We start from the raw sequence: 26,348 nt of genomic DNA on the forward strand, positions 1-26,348 counted from the left end.
ATTTCCGGCACATAACCAAATACCTTCAAAATGATTCTTTTCCTACAGATTACACGGTGCAGAACTACAGAGATACGACTGGCACATATGACATTAGCTGGTATGTATGGGGTACGTCCTCACAGTTCCACAATTTGCTACATATAAAATACTGTGATCATCAGAATAATGCCAATAGGGCTCTAGCACTATATGCATGTAGAATTGTAATCAGAATTGGCTTAAACATGGAAGAGAGGTCAGTTGGGGGGGGGGTAAAATTCTAAAGTTTGTCCAATTTGAATAAAAATTAGTATAGGTGATCATCGTAAGATACAAAATATGATGGAAGCCATTTCAAGTTCACCAGAGGTCAACCAAAATTCAAAAGGTGTATATTCCAAAGTGTGTCTAATTTGAATAAAAATGTGATTGTTGAAATAATCCAAAACATGATGTTGGTCTTTTCAAGGTCATCAAATGTCTACCAAAGGTCCATTTTTATTAAATGGACTCTATAACTTAGTGGCTACATTTTGCACGAAAAGACTTTGTGGTCTTATAAGACCGCATCATATCTAGTTTTCATTGATTTTGATCAAGTCTGCTCAATAAATGAAAAATAACAAATCTAAAAATATGAAGGTCGTTCCATCAGTTATATCCGTTAACCGTAACAGCTGCAAGCACTCTGCTTATATAACTCACTTCATTCCAGCTGCTTTAATGTATTTTTACAAATAAATTGCTATTTGCAACAGATTCAAGCTTGAATGGTGATTACGATTAAGCGGAATAGATTTCATTGAGCTTTTACATCAATCACATAAAAGGTGAAGAAAATGAGACAGATGTATCTTATTATGTAAACTTTCACAAACAGAGCAGCTGCTCCTTATACGAAGCATAAACTGTGCACTGTGTTTGCTCCCAGTAGTATAGTTTTCAAGAGGATTATAATCGTTCCTTTTATGTAAACCAAAAGGCCCGGGCCAAAAGTCAAGAGCGTGACCGTGGGATTTCCTAAATCTGTATTTGCGTATTTTTCTCTATCATTATTTGAGATGGGCTTATAACTCTCCACTATCAACTCAAATATGTCATGTGTTTAACGCATAATTCCATATAGGTAATATTGTGACGTCATAGGTCTAACTTTGGCTCCATATGGGGCGAATATTAAAATTGCTCCGATTTTACCTAAAATGGTCTCAAATTTTGTGTCTTCGCATGAGAAATCAGAAAAAGAATAGTTTGCCCTGATGTTTCGTTACCTTAGTAAACACAGCAAAGTAAAAAAATACCTACCGAGTCGCAGTCACTTTGACTCTTTAACTGCTCACATCTTTTGAAATGGTTGTCCATTCTCCCCTATAAGCAGGTATGCACATACAATAACACACCCATGGTGTTTTCTGCGAAATGTAGCTTTGCAAGACACTAAAACTTGAATATGTACATCTTCAGACTGATTTTGTTTGATCACACCACATATGAACATAATTATTTACATTATGAGCACCATGTAAACTCATGAAACCCCATTCTCTACAAATTATGTGTATAAAACGCAAAATGCAAAAGTAGCAAAGAGGACTAGAAATAATAATAATAATAATAATAATAATAATAATAATAATAATAATAATAATAATAATAATAATAATAATAATAATAATAATAATAATAATAATAATAACAGACTTAGGGAGGGGGTTAGTTTTGGCACGGTCCTTTAGGTAGCTACTAAACCAGTTCTGTTGCAGAGTTAGTTGTTACATCACATATTATAAGAAATGGTTGATTTAAAAAGTCAATCTACCTAAACATAATGAATTAGGTTATTAGGAAATTCCTAATAGCTTATGCAAATCACGTATTTCGAAGAATCGGGTACAAGTTATAAATAATAGTTATGCCATATCACGTATCTAACCGTGTACGCAATGAAACTATTCTAAACATGATTAAAACAATTTGCTGAAAGTCATACATACATTTAGATCTAGTCATTTTAATATCAGTGCAATTCCTTAACACAAGTTGCTCGTAATCTTTATTATGTCAGACATTATAAAACTCTTAATTAACCTGATATTGGTATCTGCCCAAAAGCTCATTTGATTTATTTTTTAATCAAAACCTAAGGCCCTGTTACTACAAAATGACATTGTCTTTATTTGTGTTTACTTATTTTCTTTGTCAACGAACTTAGCTCGCCTATGATCAAGAACACTCACACCCGTATCCTATAAACCCTTATATCTGTAAAAGACAACTAATGCTCCTGACACTGGAAAAGGTAAGAAACTACGGAATCTCTATTGACGTCATAAAAACATATCCCGGCCATATTGTAACATTTGCTGAGTAGGACGCCCTCAACATTTTTTCAAATTTGTGTTTTTGCACGATTGTAATGTACTTTGTTAAACTAACCCTGAAAATCCAAGACTTTAGGTGCTGTCATGTTGTCGTTTAATTACTACGATGGGAATATTAGTCGAACGCGTATACGATAGCCATAATACGACAGCGACATCTGTGCCGGTAGTAAATTCCAAATTGCTTTGCTTTACCGCAGTTGTTCGGCTCAAATTAAATGGGACATATCTGAAAATAAAGGCGTACAATTTATGAAACAGAAATACTAAATCTATTTTTATGAAAATGTTACAATATGGCTTTAACATTGAATTGAACATTGAATATATACCCACATAATTAAAGCTTTTTTTTGTTCTTGTATGTCTATGAATTGATGCTTACTAAAGCCTTTCGTGTGACTCACTCGCACATTTTAAATATCTGTGTTGATGTATTGGTTTCCTTTTATACATTATAGTGTAAGGTATTACGTGTCAACAATCGGATGTACGAGATATGTTATACATCTTAATTCTCAATTGACCATGAAGACGTCACACATCCACTGCTTAATCTTCTTTTTCGTATCACCACTCGTCTTATTTGAATGTTTGAATCAGAAAAAGAGATGAAAATAGATATATTATTCAGCAACCCATATTAAATCTCATCGTTAATACATTTTGTCAAATTTGTACCAGTCAGTATTTGCCGCTGACTATATACGAAATATTGATCATGTAGGGCTGGTCATTGGGACCGGTCAATTAAAGATAATAAACGCCCAAATCATCAAAAACTAGGCCAAGATGCCCCAGGGATGACTCACTTGGGGTTTCAACCAAAAGGTAATCGATGCTACTTCATACCTTTTCCTTTAGAATGTAAAGCACCCGCGATGCTGCAACAGTATATTATTACAACTCCACGCCGCCATGGTTGTGTTAAATGTGTCGTGTGACTGTTTATGATTGATTGCCTTTAATTCGCCTTTATAGAGGTCGTAACCGGAGGAATTTAAAAGAAGGAAGGCAGGATATAAATGCATAGAACCTACACAAAGATTGCTACTTCCGGTCTGATGGCCCGGCTTCCTGCTACCACCAAACCCAGCATCAGTCGGTATTAAAGACCAGTTGATGCTGGTTGCAGGCCACTAACCTTCGCAAGTAGGTCGTACGTCTATTCAATTTCACTTTCTCGATAAAAAGAAGTGAATGTTTTGATATGTTTTAAAGTTCAAGGCATTTTTATCATTTGTGATATATAGAGCAAATAATATCAATTTGTCAGATCTAACTATAATTTCCTGAAGCCATAGTCGATATTTCCAGTTCAAACACACTTGAACAATGAAGTAAAACCATAACGACATATCTAGTTTATCTTAAGAAAGCAAGGGTCGTGTCTTTTTCTATGAATCGTTTCAGATTATGAATTTTGATAACTGTGCTACACCATAGTGGAAATGAAAAGAAGTGACTCTAACTGTAAACATTAATTGCTTTTAATAACATTATAGAAAACAAGCATTGTTTGATTACGATAATGAATTCCAAGAGAAATAGAGGATATTGACAATCGTGGAACATAATGTAACTACATGGTAGAATAATTGCTCTTTCATTCGTTTTCAAGATCAATCATAATAACCTCACAATTACGTTATTTATGTTAACTTAAGAATAACATGAGAACAATAACTACATGCAAAGCTCATAACATGAGAACAATAACTAAAAGCGAAGCTCATGAAATTTGGCGTATCCTTTAATAAAAGCAAACCTTACGTTAAAGTATACGAAGGCCATCAGCACATCATATGTTATCTTACGTGCCAGGATATTGAAAGTACCCATGATTGTACTCTTGGCTAATCTTGGCTACACAATAAAAGTTTATTAATGAAAATGTGATTTTTGGTTGTTAAGATGTGTTGGTTAAAGCAAATACAGATTTGGTCGTCGGAAACAGTTAAAAACTGAAGCCAAATGGTTAGTAAGCATCATATTGTAGCTTTGGATAATTTTCATAAAAATGTTTTTTAAGATGCGGTTGTCCAATGGCTTCTTGCTTTGGCCTTCAAAAATCAATTTGTCCTTCACAATGCCTTTTGTTTTCTATTAATTTTGTCAAGAATAATGGACTGTACCTTCTATAGTACCCTGGCGACTTTATGCTCCTTTTGTGGGAACAGGTGATTATGAGTTGAGGCTTTCTGGCTCTCAACCCTCGACTTGTTCAACGAATATTCTACGTTGAATGTGTGGAGTATATAATGCAACTCACCTCCCCCCCCCCCCAAAAAAAACACCAATTAGTAATTTTCTAATATAGTGACAAATTGCGAAGAATGAAACCTGAGTTTAAACTTTTTGACTGGAAATTAATATACAACAGGCAAAAATTTGCAGCTGGCTACATTATGGTGCATCTGGAATTTAAAAACAATAACAGTCTAGCCCTGTACAGGGGATTGGAAGTCAAATTAACTAGCCACAGCAACAGCAGCGAATGAATCCTCAATGAAACTTATTTTTTACGAAACTATCTGCAAAAGCATTGGCAACCCAATTACAAAGCCATTCTTTGATATCGATAAGTTAAATACCATCATCAGCTTTAATCTACCCCAGACTGATCATGCTCCAGTACAATCAGACTGTCAATGATATTACTTTATCTGAGCGCCTATGGTAAATTCTGTAGACAAAGCTACTCCAATTTCAAACTCTCCTTGTTCAAAGTAACTAGGAAAATGTGAATCTCGGCACGTACAGTTGACTTAAAAAAGCAAATCAAACATAGTGATGTCTGTATTAAGTTTCATGTTCTTGACAAGACTCCTAATGACGCAGAAAATTTCCAGAAAAACATATCGCCCTCTTATATTACTACAAAACAAAAAGACAACTCTAACCGAAACGCGCTTATAATGTAACTGGGCTATCAATGGCTAATTTAAGGTAATATTCAACTACAGCCGGTGAAATCACATGTTCTTCTTTCATTTCAATTTGAGCAAAGAATCACCGATAGGGATGTAGTAGTTCCTTTTTATCAAGCAGTGATTGCTGCAGGGTTATATGATTAGCGGGTTTGGCATACTGCTGAACACAATAAATTCTCATGGCACTTAATTGTGATATTATCCTCGCTTCAAGAAATAGAACGAACACGGTTATGTGTTTATTAATATCCAAATGTAAGTTGATATGTGCTGGCAGATTCAAACATACAGTTTAAACAAGCTTTCAGCATTTTGTATATACCTTTATAATGCACTGATGTTGTTGTGGAAGCGTCCTCAGATGACCAGTTGAACTTTGGTCTGGGCAGGGAGCTGTATTAATGAGGCCCCCTCACTAAATATTATAAGTACCTGTTAACCATTTTAAGAACCTTGGTAAATGCAAGCAAAGAAAATATTGATGATATCATATTATAAAAAAAACCAATATATAGCTTTAATTGAGAATCTCCGCTAACTGCTCCATTCTGACGATTACATTATTAAGTATTCGCCTACTGTTAATCCTATACTGATCGAGATTTTCGAGGAAAATAGAGGATACATAAGGTTTCAAAGCTAAGTGCTGGGTATAATTACACTCTCGGTCCTAGCAACCACTCATGCTACTTTTTCGCATTCATAATGAAGGGAATATTATGTTTAGAACCTTGAGGGCTGACGGGAAACGCAGGGAGTGAAAATGTAATCTACAGCTGCAAAACCGTCATATACAAATCATGCTCTATTCTATCAACCTATATTTTAAATTAAGACTATAGCGGGGCTGGAACGGGTGGCTGGAAAGGCATCAAGCTCTGTCATAATACGGTTGAATAACATCCGAGGAATAACCATTTCGTAAAATCACTTAATGTACTTGGTTTCTCGCGTTTTAATGTAAGCACTCAAATAAATACGTCGACAAAATGACAAGAAAATTCTGAAGCTTTTACTGTGTATTTCCGGCACATAACCAATTACCTTCAAAAATGATTCTTTTCCTACAGATTACATGGGGCAGAACTACAGAGATGGCACATATGACATTAGCTGGTATCTATGGGGTACGTCCTCACAGTTCCACAATATGTAACATATAAAATATTGTGATCATTAGAATAAGGCCAATAGGGCTCTAGCACTATATGCATGTAGAATTGTAATCAGAATTGGCTTAAACATGGAAGAGAGGTCAGTGTGGGGGCAAAAGGGGTAAAATTCTAAAGTTTGTCCAATTTGAATAAAAATTAGCATAGGTGATCATGGTAAGATACAAAATATGATGGAAGCCATTTCAAGTTCACCAGAGGCCAACCAAAACGTGTATATTCCAAAGTGTGTCTAATTTGAATAAAAATGTGATTGTTGATATAATCCAAAACATGATGTTGGTCTTTTCAAGGTCATCAAATGTCAACCACAGGTCCATTTTTATTAAATGGACTCAATAACTTAGTGACTACATTTTGATCAAGTCTACTCAATAAATGAAACATAACAAATCTAAGAATATAAGTATATAAGGTCGTTTCATCAGTTATATCCGTTAACCGTAACAGCTGCAAACTCACTTCATGTCAGCTGCTTTAACGTATTTTTACAAATAAATTGCTATTTGCAACAGATTCAAGCTTGAATTGTGATTACGATTAAGCGGAATGAATCACATAGAAGGTGAAGAAAATGAGACAGATGTATCTTATTATGTAAACTTTCACAATCAGAGCAGCTGCTCCTTATATAAAGCATAAACTAGTTTTCAAGCTTTTTCAAGAGGATTTGATTTTAATTGTTCCTTTATGTAAACCAAAAGGCAAGAGCGTAATCATGGGATTTCCTAAATCTGTATTTGCGTAACACCTTGATTAATAATGAAGAGTCTCGGTTCGACGATCCTTATGAATTGTGCACGTATTGTCATGATTATGCATGAACGTGAATTATCATCGATGCTTTCTGTCTTATAGCAAAATAACATTCTACAACACGAATAATTTTAGTCATATTATTGTATTTTTTGTATCGTTTGTATCGTCACGGTTAAACACTAATAATAATGATAATAATAATAATAATAATAATAATAATAATAATAATAATAATAATAATAATAATAATAATAATAATAATAATAACAGACTTAGGGAGGAGGTTAGTTTTGGCACGGTCCTTTAGGTAGCTACTAAACCATTTCAACATGAGACCGTAATAAATTTCTGTTGCGGAGTTAGTTGTTACATCACATATATAAGAAATGGTTGATTTAAAAAAGTCAATCTACCTAAACATAATGAATTAGGTTATTAGGAAATTCCTAATAGCTTAAGCAAATCACGTATTTCGAAGAATCGGGTACAAGTTATAAATAATAGTTATGCCGTATCACGTATTTAACCGTGTACGCAATGAAACTATTACAATTCTAAACATGATTAAAACAATTTGCTGAAAGTCATACCTACATTTAGATCTAGTCATTTTAGTATCAGTGCAATTCCTTAACACAAGTTGCGCGTAAGTTTTATTATGTCAGACATTATAAAACTCTTAATTAACCTGTTATTGGCATTTGCCCAAAGGTTCATTTTATTTATTTTTTGGATCAAAAACCTAAGGCCCTGCTACTTCAAAATGACATTGGCTTTATTTGTGTTCACTTATTTCTTTGTCAACGAACTTAGCTCGCCTATGATCAAGAACACCCACACCCGTATCCTATAAACCCTTATATCTGTAAAAGACACCAAATGTTCCTGACACTGGAAAAGGTAAGAAACTACGGATTCTATACTATATAGACGTCATAAAAAACATATCCCGGCCATGTTGTAACATTTGGTGAGTAGGACGCCCTCAACATTATTCTAAATTCTGTTTTTGCACGATTGTAATGTACTTTATGAAACTAAAAAAAAGACTGTAGACGAGAGCGACATAATAAATTCCAAATTTCTTTGCTTTACCGCAGTTGTTTATTAACTTAAGAGGGGACATATCTGACAATAAAGGCTTACATTTTATGGAACAGAAATACTAAATCTATTTTTTATGGAAATGTTACAATATGGCTTTAACAAACATTGAATATATACCCACATAATTAAAGCTCTTTTTAGGTTGTTGTTCTTGTATATCTATGAATTGGTGCTTACTAAAGCCTTTCGTGTGATTCACTCGCACATTTTAAATATCTGTGTTGATGTATTGGTTTCCTTTTATACATTAGAGTGTAAGGTATTACGTATCAACAATCGGATGTACGAGATATGTTATACATCTTAATTCTCAATTGACCATGAAGACGTCACAAACTCACTGCTTAATCTTCTTTTTCTTATCACCACTCGTATTATTTGAATGTTTGAATCAGAAATAGAGATAAAAATAGATATTATTCAGCAACCCATATTAAATCTCATCGTTAATAAATTTTGCAAAATTTGTACTAGTCAGTACTTGCCGTTGACTAAATACTAATATTGATCATGTAGGGCTGGTCATTGGGACCGGTCAATTAAAGATAATAAACACCCAAATCATCAAAAACTAGGCCATGGATGACTCACTTGGGGATTCAACCAAAAGGTAATCGATGCTACTTCATACCTTTTCCTTTAGAATGTAAAGCACCCGCGATGCTGCAACAGTATATTATTACAACCCCATGCCGCCATGGTTGTGTTAAATGTGTCGTGTGACTGTTTATGATTGATTGCCTTTAATTCGCCTTTATAGAGGTCGTAACAGGAGGAATTTAAAAGAAGGAAGGCAAGATATAAATGCATAGAATCTGTAACACAAAGAGAAATTTCACAATTTGCCTGTCATGTTATCTTTACAAAATTGACGGCCCGATAAAGGAGTCAACTTTCATCAACCTACGACTCGTAACCTGCCACCAACTTTCACCGACTTATGACTCGCTCATCCATTCATTTGACCGGCAGAGGTCAACAACCGTTGCTACTTCCGGTCTGATGAACCGGTCTCCTGCTACCAAACCTGTACCAGTCGGCATTGAAGACCAGTTGATGCTGGTTGCAGGCCACTAACCTCAAAAAAAGACAATTTAGTCGTCAGAGGTCATTCCATGGTCACGGCTGTACTTTATGGTCTTATAAGACCGCATCATATCACGATTTTCACGGATTTTGATAAAGGCTGCTCAATAAATGAAAATAACAAATCTAAGAATCTAAGAATTTAAGATCGTTCCATCAGTTATATCCGTCAACCATAACATCTGCAAGCACTCTGCTTATAAACTCACTTCATACCAGCTGCTTTAACGTATTTTTACAAATAAATTGCTATTTGTAACAGATTCAAGCTTGAATGGTGATTACGATTAAGCGGAATTGATTTCATTGAGCTTTTACATCAATCACATAAAAGGTGAAAAAAATGAAACAGATGTATCTTATTATGTAAACTTTCCCAAACAGAGCAGCTGCTTCTTATACAATGCGTAAACTGTGCACTGTGTTTGCTCCCAGTAGTATAGTTTTCAAGAGGATTATAATTGTTCTTTTATGTAAACCAAAAGGGAAACCGTGATCGTGGGATTTCCTAAATCTGTATTTGCATAACACCTTGATTAATTATGACCAGTCTTGCTTCGACGATCCTTGTGAATTGTGCACGTATTGTCGTGATTATGCATGAATGTGAATTATCATCGTTATTTTCTGCCTTTTAGCAAAATTACATTCTACTATACGAATCATTTTAGTCATATTATTGTATTTTTTTTGTATCGTTTTATTTGTATCATCATCTATATATCTTTTCTCTATCTTTTCTCTGTCATTATTTAAAATGGGCTTATAACTCTCCACTATCAACTCAAATATGTCATGTGTTTAACGCATGATTCCATATGGGTAATATTGTGACGTCATATGTTTAACTTTGGCTCCATATGGGGCGAAAATTAAAGTTGCTCCGATTTTACCGAAAATGTTCTCAAATTTTGCGTCTTTCCATGAGAAATCATTCATTCATTCATTTCATTCGGCTGCGAAGCTAGCGACTACAAAGTTTCTCCATGTACAGGGTGAGTCAAACAAAATGCAATAGTGCATTTTTATTTAGGAACCGAGTTGAACCTTTTAGGTTTGAAAACATTTTATAAATACATATCCATTAGTAATCTTGTGTGAAAAAATCAAAGATTTAGCATTTACCGTTTTGCTTTTATGACACATTTTAATTTTAATGTTTGTCCAAGAGACATCTAAAATTTGAATGTCAGTTCACTCTGTGTAAGGTAGATTTGGAACAACTGCCATTTTCTTAACCTCATTGTCATTGAAATAAAATGGAGCACCCAAAGTGTTATTGCCCTTGGTCTTGTTTAAGGAGAAGAAACATTATTTGTTGTTATTTTCATTTCCCCTTAAGACATGGGGTATGGGCGAACTTGAAGTACAGGTATCTAGAGAAGGGAAGTAACGAGTTCCCCCAAATCACAGCGGCAGGTAGTGACTGGGCCGCCAAGTGCGAACATGTATTTATTTTTGAAGGTTCGTGTTTGTTTTAAATTTTGGGCGTTTTTCCAAAATTTGATAATTTTGGTTATATTTCAAAAAAGCGACATGCCAAAGACAACTCTTTGGGCACATACTTTGTTATTGCTATTGCACTTCTTTTCCACGTTACCATTCGCTTTGGTGATTTACTAATTATTATATATTTTGTGACTGCAATTTGGCGTTTTCAATACAATTTAAGCTTATCATGAAATTAAGAAAAATATCTGGTCACGCTCCTTTTAGACGTTTTACCTTTTGCAGGCAACAGAATGCAGATTGGCTCACGATAGATGTCGTATTCCTCTATGTGGGTCACTTGATGAGCAAATTACTTTGAATTCCTTGTAACAACACACAAATGTTCGTCTGGAAACAGTGTTTCGGACTAAATTATGGAATAGCTATAGTCTTCGGCGCCGTATCAAATCTCATAAAAAGGCCACGACAGGCGAGTATGTATTTATGTTTCCCGCACGAAAGCTTGCGTCTACTTCTATACTCTACTTCTTTGGAAACGTTGACCTTTGACCATTCTTTGTATAATGCCCTGCTATGATCTTCATATGTACACTTGTTTGGGTACTGTTAAAGCACCCACTTTAGCACCCGGTCAGTTGATAATCCTACCATGCCTACAGGGATACAGTATAGTTTAACTATTGAGTGAACATTGTTTATTCTCTATCAAAAACATATAAATTTGTAGGCGGGTGGTTCAAATGTCGAAATGAAATGCGCGAAAATTGAAGTGGAGTGAATTATAAAATATCCAGTAAGTTGGACATATTGGGATTAGAATAACTGGAGTTGGAGTCGAGTGAGGTATGAAGGACTTAAAGTAATGTTAGAAAGTTTGTTTGAACAGAAAAAAAAATTCGCGATTACCTTGATGGCATTCTTTGAGGATGAACTTTCACTTTAAGCAAGATATCTGTCGCAATACATTTTCAAAGTTAAACTCTATAAAAAACATTGGTTTATTGCTCCCAAATTAACCATGTCGAGATCGCACCTACCTACTTATTGGAATTTTAAATAAATTGAATTGTACTCAATTAGAACAAAAATTAATGTAATTTAATCAAGCACAAACTGGCTGTGATATCCCCTTTTCTGCAAAGTTTTTAATTTCCTGCTTCATATAAATGATCAATAATGCATCAGCAGAACACCGCTACGTTTTAGTCTATATCATAAAATCAGATCTAAAAATAAACATACTAATACACAATTTTTTGGCATAAACGTATTGAGGGCTGCAGATTCTCTCATTATTTATAACTCAGTTTACAGTATAAAGACAATTTTATGTACATATCATTAGTTTTACCGAAAACTATAGAGAAAGATACCCGTAGGCTATCACGACATCCAATGAAGTATGTTTGCCATCTTCAATACATATAATGAATTTCCTAAAGAATTATGACTCACGCACAGGGGTGTTTCGGAAAGAACTGTACCATCAAAAACTTTAAATTGTGGGTATTCTATCGTCGAATATAACCGAGTATATACTTATAATTGAAGACCGAAAAGACTAGTTAGCGTCTGACGTCAGGGCAAAGGCGTGACGTGATTGGTTGCTGACATGCGCAGTATGGCATTTTTGGTCTGGTTGACAGGTCTCCAATTATGATGCATAATTGTCAGCTATCATATTGTTATTGAATTTCATTCTTGATATTATAGACTTTTAGGAAATTACCGCAGTATTTGGAGTTCCAAGCACTTCGCACACAGTGCACTACGTTTCCTGAGCATTGAACATATAGGTTTGTAAGTAATATCTTATTAGTGAACTATTACATGACTTGCCTATATATATTTGAAGCACGTAATTGTGCACATTGTTAGAGAGCTTGCGATTTCCAAACGCCGTGATCATACGCCCGTGTAACTATTCAAAACCACTCTCCTGTGACGATGCGTATGTAGCCAATTATGCACGTTTGAAATGACCGTGCAGGCGAATACGAAAATGTTTAAAATGTTTCCATTTTACAATGTCTTAAATGGAATCAAGGATAATGAACATGCAAAAGAAAGTCTAATTATTAATATGATCCATTTTGTTTGTAATAATAATAAAGATACAACGATGTGTGAAAATTCGAGGATCATACGTAGATATTGTCCATTGAAATGTGTGTGATACTTTCCGTATAAAAATGACGCTGCGATTGCACATTGTTTACACCAACGTCGTATAAAACGCACGGGTGACCATGAAATATGCTGATTTTAACGGCATTTCGAGGTTCATGCAACGCGCCGAACAATATGCAATATGTAACATCGCAATCTCTCTATTACGAAAAACAAAACTTAATTAATAAAATGTTATTTTCAAAAAGGTCAATAATATGACGAAATTGGGTTTAAATGACAAATCCCTTTACAGGTAACAGTGAAGCATTCGTCGCTTATATTTTGACAACGGAATCGATTAAGAAAAAATTAAAAGCTGATAGTCCATTTCTAGAGATGGTAATGTCAAAAAAGAGGAATAATAGATTTCGATAAAAACAAATGTAGCTGTTTCCTTACCATCAGCTGAGGCTCACTTGAACCAGTTTTTCCTGCAAAAGTGCCTCCACGTAGAAATTCACTGTAAGTAGTACTATTTTTCGTGCCGCGTGTTATATTATATTATCTTGATACCCTGGATCTCAAATGCCTTTATAAATCAAATTCTTATAATGTTACTGGCAACATAAAATCGACTCGATGCCAACCGAGAGGATACTATTTCGCCATCTCAAGTACGGACTGAAATTAACCTTTCCAAATGTGAAATTGAACCCATATTTTTGGGCATAAACATGAACATTAGAAACTTGGCATAACCATATTCCCTTTAAGTTTTCTGAGTTTGACTTCCGTAAATATTATCATTTTACATAAAAAATATCGATCATTGAATTACCAAACTTCTCCATATGTTGCACTTTCTCACTCGATCTGTTTATTTTAATGTTCACAAAGTCGATTTACCAAGTACATGCATATGCAAGGTTTTTGAATGTTATGTACTTTGTGTGGCTACAGCTATCATATCAAATTGCTCGAAGGGTGGCATCACGTGACCGTTAAACTAGTTGTGTTGTTTTCTGCAATCAACTTGGAACTTTTTAATTATTTATTTTCCCGCACTGATCATATTTTCACTTGATTTGACTGACTTTGGTAATTTTTTAAGACAAAACTAGTTAAAGCTATTTAAACATAACGATGTCTGCATTAAGGGATGAGCCTATAGGAATAACGACCAAACAAAGAAATTCTTGTTTATGCCGTAATATTGTAGTCTTTCAACCCTTTCACAACTTCAGCTGTGTAACTTACAAAAATTCCCGCTAAAAAGTGGTTCTTTTAATTTTAGAAAATACATTAATAATCGCATTGAACTTTTCGTACTGATCGTACTATAAGTGACCACCAGCCTATAATGTTCTGATCACACTATAGACTGGGATTACATGTGACGTCATTGCCAGGCAATTGGTCTCTATTGTTCCTTGCCCGGATATATACCCACGCAGTCAGGGACCGTGCTTTTAAAACGCCCGCCGGATCACAATAAGGCCATTGAACTGTGTAGTGGCCATACGTACTCGCTGAAGTATAACGGTAGCACGTTCCCTTACCGCCTCATTATTAATGTGTGGAAACGGGTCAGGGACGGCATTCTGATCATTCTAATCCTTTCTTTTGAGGTCAATAGATAAAAGAAAGGCCTTGAACACAGGTGCGGGGTTGTAGATAATATTTAATCATCAAAGCTGCTGGCATAAGAAATTTCGAGGAGGCAGCGCTTGTTATTTCTTGTAAACACAATCTAATGTGGTACTCACTACATGTAGAAGGCCGGGCGGGTCTGCAAATTAGTGCATGAAGCTAGTAAAGATATAGCTTCATGTTCAGTTTAATCAATTAAAATACTATGGCTAGATATCAAAACAATCGCGAGGCATTCTTTCTTGTTATGGACGACAAGTATTAATTTTTATATTATTATGACAAAATCCAGTCCCTTCTCAATTGAATAGGCTCCGAAAATAAATTATATGGCCTAGAGGACATGATATAGGCATAATCTAAACCCATATTCGGTATCCAGAAACCTTCACAGTCCGAGCGGCACTTGCACTCGCATCGCATTAAACTAGGCAAAGTTCGCTAAACTGAGGCCTGCTTCAATTGCCAACCTTTATCGAGGGGAGAGTTTGAGGTTTCATAGTCATCTATTACCTATACCATTTTCCCCCGATGTGGCAGTGACGTCAAGGCGTGGAAACGGCTGTTTCGCTCGCGCATCTATGCGGCGTCTTTAAGCGCGTGCGTATGTACACCAGAGCTTTGATCAAACTCTAGCGAATGAGGCTGCACCTAATAAAATTCGTACTGACGTGACGTCACTGCCACATCAGGGTGAAAATGGTATTGAACATCGCAAACCAGTCAAATTTGTCATAGGTTTGAATAGCTAGTAGAAAAACCGTGAATATAGTGTCAGAAAGTCTCACACATGTTAGTATAACCTTGTCGTTAATGTGACACCGAATGCAGCGCCATTTTTGGAATATATGATACATTGTGTGGACAAATATTTGGTCAAATGTAGGCTAAGTAGGCCTAAATCATGAAAATCGCTTAATCGGAATAATACCAACCAGCAACCGACATCGAGACAGCACTACATGAGAAGTTTGAGGTAAGTAAAGCTTTTCCTCGTTATAAAAAACAAGGAAAAAGCAGTCATTTTTATCACAACGCGATATATTAACAAATTACATTTTGAGAGGGCCTACGCTGGTTCTTCTTTTGATGTCGGCTAAAGAATGCATAAGTTAAAATCGCGAAGAGTAATAGCAACAATAACTATCTACATTCCAAGCGGAAACGCTTTTCAAAAACATACCACCTTTTTTCGGGCAATCGCTGAAACCGAAATATGAAATTCCAGGCCATCTGTAAAAAAGTGCGTGGGCGGAAATGACCATGAACAGTGTTGGAGGACTCGGGACTCGGACTCGGACTCGAGTCCGGACTCGAGTCCTTTTTTCAAGGACTCGGACTCGGACTTGGACTCGGAAGCTAAGGACTTGGACTCGGACTCGGACTCGGACCCCAAGGACTCGGGGACTCGGCTCCGAGTCCTCATCGAGTCCGGCAAAATAGGGTCTTTTTAGGTCTTTTATTTTCGTTCATTGTAAACTTCTTCTTATGCTTGCTTGATCAATAATCACATCACATGGTTAATTTAAGTAATTTTGCATGCAAATACATTCAGTTTGTAAATAAAAGTACAACCAAAAAGCAAGATTTGTTTCAGTTATATCTTTAATTGGTTAAATGGATTTTAATCATAATCGTTTGTTTTGACATGACTGCTTGGTTAGACAGTAGAATGTACATGAATAATAATACCCTGGGGCACACAAGTTAAATTTTGGTAGGGGTGTGCAGCGCCGAACTTTGGGAACTAAGAACTGATTTGGGGGCAAAATATAGACATTTTTGTGGAGGTCTGTGAACTAAAATTGGGCCATATTATAGGCTTTAAAGCTAACAAATTCAAAATGTTTCCAAATTTGAGCTGAAGAGCTACAATTTTCAGAGTGTTAGGCTCAATGAACTGGAGCATGATGCAAATGTGGGTCTCCAGGAACTAGCTGCCAGAGAGCATGAAAAAGGGATCCTTGACCGCCGCACATAGCCTACCCGTACCACCTTTACATGTGAGTGACACTCCCGGAATAATACTGCATAGGCCTACAGCCAGATCCAACACCGTTTCGTTTGGCACCTGAAGTTTGGTAGTGACGTCATATTTTGATTGTCATATTGCAACTTTTGCCTCTTTAAAACACAAGCCTAATAAGTTGGGGTGGGGGAGTCTGTGATTATACTCTGTTTCCAAGGTAGGCCCTTTGCTACCTTTAGAAGGGGCTTAGCAAAAATTATGAGCATTGGGGGAAGGTAAAATTATGGGCAAGAACTTTTTTGGCCGATCGAAAGGGAGGGTGGAAGCAATTTTTGGCAAGTTGAGAGGGGAGAACAAGCAATTTTGGCATATATGGGGCACCTTTCAAATAAAATGCTCTAAAAATGCTTAGAAAACAGTACGGAAACACCCCGGGGGAAACACTTACATATTATGCAAATTTGCCTGCTCGCTGCGCTCGCAACATATCTAAGCCATTTATAGGTTTGTAAATTGGGATCCCAAAAATATGGCATGTGCAAAGGGGGTGCAAATATTTTGGGCAGGCCGGGAGGGGGGTGCAAGCGATTTTTGGCAGGCCTAGAGGGCATAAACATATCTCTTACAGTTTCACACCTCCCCGCGGGCTCCGCATAATTATTGCACAGCCCCAAAACAATACTAGGCATGCAAGACGGTGGGACTAGCAAATTATGTATCACAAGAAAATAATATAGAACTAAAATTCTGGTTAAGCATGTTAAGTAAAGGCCTACATTGATAAAGTATTGGTCAAAACCCCGGGGCTTGAATTTGATACATAAGGACTCGGACTCGGACTCGGACTCGGACTCGGACTCGGACATCAGAAATTGGCAAGGACTCGGACTCGGACTTGGACTCGGACACCAAGGACTCGGACTCGGACTCGGACTCGGATGACGAGGACTCGACTACAACACTGACCATGAACTTAGGTCACCGAAACAAATGTTTATATTGGTGTCAGGCCTTTCATAGTGATACAACAATTAGCCCCCAATAATGGCTTTCATTTGAACCGTTATTTGTTAAACTGCGATTTTTACTTTTTGAGAAATCAATGAACGTATCAAAAAACTTTTCGAAAGTCGATTAAAATTTGCTTAACCCGTTAAGTTCCACGTCATTGACATGATTGTTGATGACGCGAAGAAAAATCAAGAAAAATATATTACCTCTTGTATTCTTACGAAGTAAAACTCCAGTCGATGCGTACTTATAATGTAACTAGACCAGGTGATAACTTGAGGTAATATTCAACTACAGCCGGTGAAATCACATGTTCTTCTTTTATTTCAATACGAGCAAAGAATCACCGATAGGGATACAGTAGTTTCTTATTATCAAGCAGTGATTGCTGCAGGGTTACATGATTAGCGGGTTTGGCGGACTCCAGAAGACAATAAAATCTCATGATACTTAATTGTGGTCTAAATCTTGCTTCAAGAAATAGTACGAACACGGTTATGGGTGATAAACTTGTTATTAACACTTTATTAAATTTACGTAATGTCACGTGTACTTTGGGTCCCCACAATTGATTGTAAGTGCTTGTTATTAAACCATTTCAACCAGGAACAGATGAAAACAAAGAATGAAAATACGGATGAAATTACAAAAACAATATGTAGCTTAATTGAGAATCTGCGCTACTGATGCATTCTAACGATAACAAAATACGCCTACTGTTGGTACAATATTTTTCTTCAATTTGTGCAAATTCTATGATACAAGGTTTTAAAGTGAAATGCTGCATGCAATCTAATATTAGAAAATAATTACAGTGTCTGTCCTCGTAACCTCTCACGCTACTTTTCACAATCATAATAAAGGGGATATCTATCGAGCCTTGCAGGCTGACGGGAAAACGCTGGCGTAGAATGTGTAATCTACAGCTGCAAAACCGTGACATCCAAGTGTGTGGTACAGAGCTTGGATTGTAAAAAAAATGGCTTCGGAAACTGTGCCATATGGTCTTTTTTCACCGCTGAAAGAAACCATTGTAGAAATATATTGGTGCTTAATTGCTATAACCTGTCTATAAAGTAAGCATTTAATTCAAGTATTATTTTTTACCTTATGTAATTTGTCATGGCCTTCACCCTGACCCTGTAATAGTTAACTGTATTGTATTACAATTTGTAATTTTATCAATCGATACGCACGCAGTACCGTGATCACACTGCATCTAACCATCACAGCTGGAATATTCACTTTCTGGGAATACAACTTTCCTAATTCATTTTTTATTTTCATTGATTTTGACATATTATATAGAAAAAACATTTAAGTGTAATACTTTGATACACTCTCTAGATATCTTACAATATGTGAAGTGGAAGCGGAAACCCCACTTCAATATGGAAACTTATATTGGACTTTCACAAGTATGTGAGGGCTAGATTTGTACACAATTAAGAGTTCTTCCCGTTCATCATTAAGTTTAAGTCTCAGGAATGCTTTTAAACCTGGATATTCAATTACCATGAATGGCAAAAAATAAGACTTCAACCCGTCTATCATAATGGTGTACCTTTTTTCTTGGAATATCCTATTATATCATTAGAAGCCTAAACATTGTACTATAGACAATACTGATTTAATGAACACGACAATAGCGTCTCTACAAGTCTTTTAATAACTCATAACTGGATTTGGTCAAAGACGTATTTATAGTTAGCCTAAAGGACAACTTATTATGTGTCAGAACAGCAACATGACTTTCATTTGATCATCTATATGATGAGCTTCATTAAGTCCCATGTCTTAAAGTCACGTTCTAGCATTCTTCCACTAAAAGCTAAAAAAGAAAGGACATTTGGTTAGACACGTTTACAGTGGGAATTGAAGGAAATTAACTACATATGGAAGGACACGGAACAAACTCTTTGGCTTTGTGTTTATCCTAAACAATGGGCGCTCTAGTGTTGTCAGAATTTTGAGCATTCATGGATACATTTGGAGTATTTGCACGTTCGAAGTAAAGGGCATACATATTAAGAGAAATCCCATTAATCTTATATTGGTTAGTATCAAATTTCTGCAAGCTACTTGTATATCAAAAATTCTGAAAAAAGAAAGTTCGTGTAGTTAACATTAAAGAAGTTAATGGTTCGGAAATTAATATCTATTTTTACACACCTTTTCACTTTTTGCAGATGTGACTATTATACATAGTAATATGAGATTCTATAGAAACCCTTGGAACGAATAATCATTGAATACACTTATTAAAGTTTATTTCAACTAATGTCGGAAGTATGATCATTATCTTCTGATTATCTACTTATCTGCATCTCATTATGCCGTTGCAATGATGGGTTCCTAAAATAAACTTCGTATCGCAATCTCTGTTTTAGAACGGCATCTTCCACATACAAGGAAAATTCTCAATCTATTAAGATTGTTTCATCTGTATCGGGTTAAATTTTAACAAAACAAATGAATTTTATGACATGTGTATCTTTGCTTGTTACCTTATATCGCCTTATTACCACTATCGGTTAATTGGACGAATTTTGCCAAACGTGTGCATCATACAAAACATGAATCTCCTGAAAACGGAGAATCGTACAACGAGATACGTTACGTTATATTGTCTGACAGATTCATAAGGTTGGTTATTGTTCAGCCATTAAATAATAATAATAATAAGCATCATTTATTAAGCGCCTTTTCATGTACAAAGCGCTTTACAATACAATACATTATAAAAACAACAAAAATAGCATTACATATGGCAAGAATACAAAAACCCAATAATTTAGCAAGAAATACGATAAAAAGTTTAAAAATACTTAGCGAGACCAGCTCATTATTTAAAAGAGCAGGAAAACATGCAATTTTAAAACAGCTCGCTATGTGGCTGGAGGGCCTATAACATGTTATATGAAAGCACGATATACACAATAATTACATGATAAAATACATAGCGAGACCAGCTCAATTTGGAAGAATATTAGCAACCAACATGCAAAAATGTTTTACAAAAACATAGCAAATTTAAATGTACGCAAGCAAAATACATCAAAAACACACAATAATTGATTAAAGCAGAGGAGCATGCTGCATGAATAAATGTTATAAAGGATGCCAGTCCGGCATAGCAGTTCATGGATAAAAACAAACAAAATACATATAAAGCTCCACAAAACACAATTTTACCGGGCGTGAATAAGGCGGTGGTATCAACCGGGGAATAAATAGGTCTTAAGACCCTTCCTAAAAGCAAGGACAGAGGAGGCAAGGAAGGCCTTGTCACCGTCGTTTCTGTAGGTTCGTGGATTGCGTAAAAGGAGACTGTCATCACTGGAACGCAAGTTTGGCCTACCGCATGAATATCTCTGAAGAAATTCGGCGAGGTAAGGTGGAATGAGGCCATGGACTCCTTTGAAGGTGATAAGCAAGATTTTGAACTTGATTCGCTGTTCAATTGGCAGCCAATGAAGGTGTTTGAGTAGCGGTGCTGATGGATGTAGTCTTTCGGCTCTAAAAACAATTCTTGCGGCCCTGTTTTGGACTTTCTGCAACTGCTTACGGTCTTTGGCCGAAATCCCAAACATCAGAGCATTGGCGTAGTCGAGCCGGGACAGAATCAGAGCACGGACAAGATGATGGCAACTTTCTGTGGTAATGTAACGGCGAATCCGGTAGATGTTTCTGAGGTGGAAATTAGCAGACTTAACGACTGCTTTGACATGGTCAGTCATGGACATTGTCTGATCGAATGTCACGCCAAGGTTCTTGATTTTAGTAGAACGCTGGATAGTGTTGTCACCGATTCTGAGAGACAAATTGTCAATGTCGGCTTTCTTGATGTTATAAGGTGAAGCAGCGACAAATAATTCGGACTTATCATTGTTAAGTTTCAGTTTATTCTGAGTCATCCACGCACTAATTTCATCAATGCAGGCTGCCAATCTGGTCACTGCTCGATCACCGTCTCCATTAACTTTTGGGTTGAACGTCAGATAAAGTTGGACATCATCGGCATACATATGGTAGCAGATGTTATGATTTCGTATGATGGCACCGATATGATAAGTATATATAAGTATATGAAGAATAGAGGTCCAACAACAGATCCTTGTGGGAGGCCGAAGTCAAGCGTGTGATTAATGGACGAATTATCCCCCAGACAAACCCGGAATGAGCGGTCCTTGAGATATGATCTTATCCAATTCAGGACTGTTTCAGAAATACCAAAAGTATTCGATTATCTTTATAAAGGATCTGTGGTAGAAGAATGGTAAGGCTCACCAACTGACTTTTCATCCGTATTGAAAAGTCTGATTTCTCAAGAGTTTTAAAGCTCTGCTACGACGGGAACTAGTGCTACCAGTCAATCCGTTACTTTGTGAGGCCCTTTGCAGTTGTTTTAACTCAACGTATATAGCCGAAACTGGTAGAAAAGATGGTACTAGATGTGAACAGAGCACGAACCCAGAAAAATATACTAGATCAGAAAGAAACGTTTCTCAGAATGAACAAAATGAGTCTTAGAATGAACTAAAGCGACAGAAAGATTGACAGCATCAGATCCCGTCTGAACCATAGAAGCAGAGCCTGAAGAATGAGGCATATTCTATTACAGATGGATTGTTGGCTACAAAAAGCAATATTAGTAGTCATCAAAGTTGCCCCTTAGGGCTGACAAGAAACAATAACGACCAAGCTTAAACTATTAGCTCCCGATAGAGGGCAGAGCCTGAAAAATGAGCCAAGCCAGAATAATTTGTTAACACAAAAAATGGAATAGCCTCAAGGTTGCACTGGAGGGCTAAAAAGAAATAATAGCCATCAGGTTTAGCGATCAAGTTTAAACTATAAATTAACTCCCGATAGAGGACAGAGCCTGAAGAATGCGGGAAATTGAGGGTTAAATATAAAAAGGTAAAGGCTCGCGGTCTTTTGTTTTACAAAATATTGCGTAACCTTAACAGCATTGTTTTTTATTTTTTTATTTAGAAAACCTTACGTGGCCTTAAATATATGTAGTCTGTTACGGATGAATTGTTTGCTACAAACAGGGATAGCCATCAAAGTTGCCCCGCAGGGATAGAAAGAAACAATAGCCACCAAGCTTAAAGTCAAAGGAGCCCTGGTGTGTCATTAGGCGAACGTTTACGGTAGGTTTGTAAGTAATATCTTATTAGTGAACTATTACATGACTTGCCTATATATGCTTGAAGCACGTAATTGTGCACATTATTAGAGAGCTTGCGATTTCTAAACGCCGTGATCATACGCCCGTGTAACTATTCAAAACCACTCTCCTGTGGCGATGCGTATCTAGCCAACATTGACAATTCTGCACGTTTGAAATGACCGTGCAGGCGAATACGAAAATGTTCAAAATGTTTCCATTTTACAATGTCTTAAATGGAATCAAGGATAATGAACATGCAAAGGAAAGTCTAACTATTAATATGATCCATTTTGTTTGTAAGAAATCATTATAATAAAGATACACCGATGTGTGAAAATTTGAGGATCATACGTAGATATTGTCTATTGAAATGTGTGTGATACTTTCCGTATAAAAAATGACGCTGCGATTGCACATTGTTTACACCAACGTCGTTTAAAACGCACGGGTGACCATGAAATATGCTGAGTTTAACGGCATGTCGAGGTTCATGCAACGCGCCGAACAATATGCAATATGTAACATCGCAATCTCTCTATTACGAAAAACAAAAACTTTAATTAATAAAAATGTTATTTTCAAAAAGGTCAATAATATGACGAAATTTGGTTTAAATGACAAATCCCTTTACAGGTAACAGTGAAGCATTCGTCGCTTATAGTTTGACAACGGAAACGATTAAGAAACAATTACAAGCTCATAATCCATGTCTAAAGATGGTAATGTCAAAAAGGAGGAATAATAGATTCTGATAAAAAATTATAGCTTCCACGTAGAATCTCTGTAAGTAGTACTATTTTTCGTGCCGCGTGTTATATTATATTATCTTGATACCCTGGATCTCAAATGTCTTTATAAATCAAATTCTTATAATGTTACTGGCCACATAAAATCGACTCGATGCCAACCGAGAGGATACTATTTCGTCATCTCAAGTACGGACTGAAATTAACCTTTCCAAATGTGAAATTGAACCCATATTTTTGGGCATATATAAACATGAACATTATAAACTTGACATAACCATATTCCCTTTAAGTTATCTGAGTTTGACTTATGTAAATATTACCATTTTACATAAAAAAATATCGATCATTGAATTACCAAACTTCTCCATATGTTGCACTTTCTCACTCGATCCATTTATTTTAATGTTCACAAAGTCGATTTAACATCTACATGAATATGCAAGGTTTTCGAATGTTATATATTTTCTGTGGCTACAATTTAAATATGACACCTCGTATCAAATTGCTCTAGGAGTAAAATGGCATCACGTGATCAGTAAACTAGTTGTGTTGTTCTATGCAATTGGTCTGTATTGATTTTCATTTCATGGCACATAATAATAATAATAATAATAATAATAATAATAATAATAATAATAATAATAATAATAATAATAATAATAATAATAACAATAATAATAATGGATAAACTTAAAACTTTTTAGTTATGATTTTTAATTTGCCTACACTGATCATATTCGCTTGATTATTATTATTATCATTATTATTTATTATCTTTACCCAGGGTATGCCCGAATCAGCTTGAAGCTGTTCTAACCGGGGCCCTGCAATATAAAATTAAGTTACAACAATATTAAAAGACACTCATATAAAATATAGTAATTATACATTAAAACACATTTAGATATACAAACAATTATGGCACGTGATTTGAGTGATTACGGTAAATTTTTTATACAAAACTATTTAAAACATAACGATATCTGCATTAAGTTCCACGTCCTTGACAAGATTGTTGATGACGCGAAGAAAAATCAAGAAAAATATAACTCTTGTATTCTTACGGAGTAAAACTCCAGTCGATGCGTACTTATAATGTAACTAGACCAGGTGATAACTTGATGTAATATTCAACTACAGCCGGTGAAATCACATGTTCTTCTTTCATTTCAATACGAGCAAAGAATCACCGATAGGGATACAGTAGTTTCTTATTATCAAGCAGTGATTGCTGCAGGGTTACATGATTAGCGGGTTTGGCGGACTCCAGAAGACAATAAAATCTCATGATACTTAATTGTGGTCTAAATCTTGCTTCAAGAAATAGTACGAACACGGTTATGGGTGATAAACTTGTTATTAACACTTTATTAAATTTACGTAATGTCACGTGTACTTTGGATACCCACAATTGATTGTAAGTGCTTGTTATTAAACCATTTCAACCAGGAATATATGAAAACAAAGAATGAAAATACGGATGAAATTACAAAAACAATATGTAGGTTAATTGAGAATCTGCGCTACTGATGCATTCTATAAACGATAACAAAATACGCCTACTATTAGTACAATATTTTTCTTCAATTTGAGCACAATCTACGATGCAAGATTTTAAAGTGAAAGGCTGCATGCAATCTAATATTAGAAAATAATTACAGTGTCTGTCCTCGTAACCTCTCACGCTACTTTTCACAATCATAATAAAGGGGATATATATCGAGCCTTGAAGGCTGACGGGAAAACGCGAGCGTAGAATGTGTAATCTACAGCTGCAAAACCGTGACATCCAAGTGTGTGGTACATAGCTTGGATTGAAAAAAATGGCTTCGGAAACTGTGCCATATGGTCTTTTTCACCGCTGAAAGAAACCATTGTAGAAATATATTGGTGCTTAATTGCTATCACCTGTCTATAAAATAAGTACTTAATTCAAGTATTATTTTTAACTTATTTGTTAACAGTTAACTGTATTACAGTTGCATTAAGTCACTACGTTATTTTAATTTTATCAATCGATACGCGCGCAGTACCGTGATCACACTGCATCTAACCATCACAACTGGAATATTCACTTTCTTAATTATTTTTTATTTTCTTTGATTTTGATACATTATATAGCAATAACAGTTACGTGTAATAGTTTGATACACTCTCTAGATACCTTGAATGCCCTGTTGCATCAGTGTCTTGCAATATGAAACCCCACTTCAATATGGAAACTTATGTTGGACTTTCTCAAGTACAGGGTGTCCCAAAAAAAGAGGCCCCTCATTGTGCACTCTTTTTCTCCTATTTCTGAAAAATTGATTAAATATATTTTGGTACGTAAAGAAACCTTTAATCGTTAGCTTTAATAAACCAAAACAATTATTTCAATCGGCTCACAACTTTTGAAGATATGCCCTTTTGAATAAAAGTACCCGTTTTTCACTCTGTCCACGGATAGCAAACAGAGTGGTTGGGATGGCTCATGCTGTGGAGTGGCCTGTACGATCACCAGACCTCACACCACTTGATTTTTTCCCTTTGTGGCAAAATCCAAGATATTCGCAAACGTATTACTGAATGCATTCGCAAGTATCCGGCGCACAAGGATGGTACGCAACGCAATTGATGCAATGAGGACCAGGGCTGAAAACTGTATTCGCCAAGGAGGCAACCATGTAGAGGGCAGAGCAGCACAGTAAACTCACTTCAGAAGAACTAAAGACAAACCAAACAGCCTTTTAGGGCTACCTTTTATCCTAAAAAGAGAAATGATTTATGTTGTAAATTAAAAAAAAGAAAGCAAGAAACAACAAAG

The sequence above is a fragment of the Amphiura filiformis genome, chromosome 15 (assembly GCF_039555335.1).
Source record: "Amphiura filiformis chromosome 15, Afil_fr2py, whole genome shotgun sequence".
Lineage (NCBI taxonomy): Eukaryota > Metazoa > Echinodermata > Ophiuroidea > Amphilepidida > Amphiuridae > Amphiura > Amphiura filiformis.